Genomic DNA, 3,796 nt, shown 5'->3' on the forward strand with positions numbered 1-3,796 from the left:
ACGGAATCTCAAAGGTTCTGAATCCCAAAATCTCAAATTACTAGACGTCCCGAGGAATTACTAATGCAGAGGAAAGAGGCCTCAACACAACATTTAACTTTTGGGATCTTCTGATTATTCCTCCAGTGGCCACCAGGGGGTAAAACATTCGAATTTTCACAATTATTTGGTGTATACCTGCACAAACAAACAATCAAATGTTAGCGGAGCATCAGTTGCTGCATTTGTTTTGGATTTTCATTTGTTTTTTCGGAAGTTTATAGAAGATTTACAGATTATTTCTCCTCCCGTGCTGTTGCTCCACCGAAATCAATCTGCTTCAAATACATATTTATTAAATACATTTTTATAAAATCCAAATCCAGTTTCCATAATGGTCATTGAACCAGATTTTCCTCAACGTCAAAGTCCTCGGTACACGGTGTACCGGAGTTCTCCGATTCCTGCTGTCAACATAATTCTATTCGTGGTTGAACTTGTTGGAAGTCACAGATAATTGCCGTCCTTTCATCGTCCTCCTTTATGTAACTGCAGCGGTGGAGGTGGCGGAGCAAGACGAGCTGTTTGACGTTGGAGTGGGCAGGAGAGCTTCTTCGTCGCAGGAAGAAAAGAAAAAGAAATGAATTTTTTTTTAAAGGAAGACAAACTCATTTCTGTAAATAATGGAGGCCGACGATCGCGGCGAGGGAATAAAGCGCGGACGACACAACGGGTCAAAGGAGACGGGGAAAACATGTGACAGGAGCCAATATGATCCAGGATGTGTGCGTCTCGACCTCCAGTCCATGAAAAACGTACACACACACACACACACACACACACCACCCACGCATCACTCTCTTCACTACACTCACACCTTCCACACTTCTGCCCACGCATACACACATACTACTTCATGCAGTTAGGTTATAAAAAAGCTCTCTCCACACACACACACACACACACACACACTATCACTCACCGCTACCTACCTCATGCCCCTGTAGCTCGGCTGGCATCACTCGTATAAAACGAGAAGGTCTTCTTCACCCCTCCATCTCCAGCTCTCACAGAGAGGACACGTGTAAAGCTGCTGCTCTATAGTTCTTGCTCTATTCAATAGTTCTTGCTCTATTCAATAGTTCTTGCTCTATTCAATATTTCTTGCTCTACTCAATATTTCTTGCTCTATTCAATAGTTCTTGCTCTACTCAATAGTTCTTGCTCCATTCAATATTTCTTGCTCTATTCAATAGTTCTTGCTCTATTCAATATTTCTTGCTCTATTCAATATTTCTTGCTATTCAATAGTTCTTGCTCTATTCAACAGTTCTTGCTCTATTCAATAGTTCTTGCTCCATTCAATATTTCTTGCTCTATTCAATAGTTCTTGCTCTACTCAATAGTTCTTGCTCTATTCAATAGTTCTTGCTCTACTCAATAGTTCTTGCTCTATTCAATAGTTCTTGCTCTATTCAATAGTTCTTGCTCTATTCAATAGTTCTTGCTCTATTCAATATTTCTTGCTCTATTCAATAGTTCTTGCTCTACTCAATATTTCTTGCTCTATTCAATAGTTCTTGCTCTACTCAATAGTTCTTGCTCTATTCAATAGTTCTTGCTCTACTCAATAGTTCTTGCTCTACTCAATAGTTTTTGCTCTACTCAATAGTTCTTGCTCTATTCAATATTTCTTGCTCTACTCAATAGTTCTTGCTCTATTCAATAGTTCTTGCTCTACTCAATAGTTCTTGCTCTATTCAATATTTCTGGCAATAGGAAAGGACGTGCGGGCCATTCTCTGTCTGAGCGGGAGAGCTCCGCCTCCTGACGACACCTGGAGCATGACAGCGACGGTGAATACGCTCCATGATAAACTAATAATAAAATCATGTTTTTGTAAAGTTATGGTTTCCTAAACAACTCTCTGAATTCATGTGCCACATTGTTATAGCAACATCATTGTCTTTTCATATTTTCTCCAGATATTGCTAAATAAAAATGTGTTTCATAAATTATTTAGCTCACGATAATTGTGTCTTAAAAATGTGATATTGTCAGACATCTAAGTTTAATCTAAAAATAGATATATTTACAATATTTACATCTCCACTCATCAGAACATTCTTCTTCTAGTGCGGGACGTGGAGGTCGGTGATGTTCCGTGTACTCTCAACTTAAAATCTATTTTTATATTCATGTATGACAAAGTTAATATTCATTCTAGAAGAAGAATCTGAATGGACGCCGACTGTTTCCACCGGGACACGAGTACGTAAGACCAGAAGCTCAATTACTGTGTGTGTGCGTGTATGTGTGTGTGTGTGTGTGTCATGAATGGACTGATTAAAATGTGTGAAAGACAAAGGGCACGCTCCATAATGAGCCATACTAGTCACGACCCCCCTACACAACACAACACACACACACACACACACATCTTTGTCCCACGTTTGTCAGAATGTCCTTTCTATATCCATGTTTTTCTCTTCTTATCCGCTAACAAGCTGTCAGAGTATTTGACGTGTGTTCATGATTAAAAATATATCACATGTCAGGGCGACACTTTATTCCACCGAGCGTGTGGAGACAATCGATCGGCGGAAAAGAGCATGTCAAATAATTTTCGGAGGATGAGCTCGTCTCCGGGGAGAATCATGTCATTGGTACCCGGTGCTATCCATAAGGCCGAGCCCCGGAGAGCCATGAGAAGAGGAGGAGGAGGAGGAGGAGGAGGGGCTCCACACAGCGTGCACTTCAGCGTGTGACTGAACATAAACAGCCCCGGTAAATTATTAACCACGCCATTTATTGCATTTGAATCTATTTTGGTGCATCACCTCGGCTTTCATGCATCATCGACATCCGTGAGATGCTGTGATTCATCCTCCACACAAGTATAGAACAGGAAGAAGAGCCTTCGCACTTTAAATGCAGGTTTTCTTTGTAGTCTGGAAGGATAATGAGCTAAATATTTCTTTAAATATCTTAAACATGTAAAACACAGATTATTATGGGAGCAAATTACAAGGCAATGGGGATGTATTACAATATTAACTCTGACATCAAGGGAGACTGGGTAGATCTGTTGTTTGAATAAAAAAAAAATCTAATTATAAGTGTGACAAATTAAATGTGTGTGTGTCTCTCCAACACTCACATTCATTCTCATTTATCTTTCACTCAGCTTGTCACACACACACACACACACACACACACACACACACACACACACACACACACACACACACACACACACACACACACACAGACACACACACGCACACAAAGCAGCCTTCCACCACCCCTCTGTACCTTCCTTTCCTTTGATGGAGCCATCTTTTGTCCTGTATGGAAACAGTTTTTCTGGCCCTCCGTCACACCGGCTCGGTACAGGTGCACGCTTGACAACAGCGTGGTAATCAGGAACTGATTGGTGTTGCGCACCTTCCGCTTTTTGGGGGGGTTTGTGTGCCTCTTCCTTTGCTGCACGCCGCTTCTCTGTTAAATGTGATGTGGCGAACACTCACCGTGAGCACAGACACGAGGGAAGGGGATCATGTGGCCATCGCACGGGCTGCAAAACAAATATCAGTTGTAGTTGAAATGCGATCCTGTTGGTTCTCACTCCCGACGCCGGGGCTCAGTCGACGCCACCGGGCTTTCCACGGATTTACACGTGAACCCAAACGCGTCATGAGCGGAGAGACTCGGAGAGAGAAGGATGTCTCGACACAGGACTTCACCCAGCAGGCCGCTGTGGGGGTCTCGTGGGAAGCCAACGCTTCACCTCAGTTCTGTTATGGAACTTCAACAT

This window comes from Pseudoliparis swirei, chromosome 5 (genome assembly GCF_029220125.1).
Source record: "Pseudoliparis swirei isolate HS2019 ecotype Mariana Trench chromosome 5, NWPU_hadal_v1, whole genome shotgun sequence".
Classification (NCBI taxonomy): domain Eukaryota; kingdom Metazoa; phylum Chordata; class Actinopteri; order Perciformes; family Liparidae; genus Pseudoliparis; species Pseudoliparis swirei.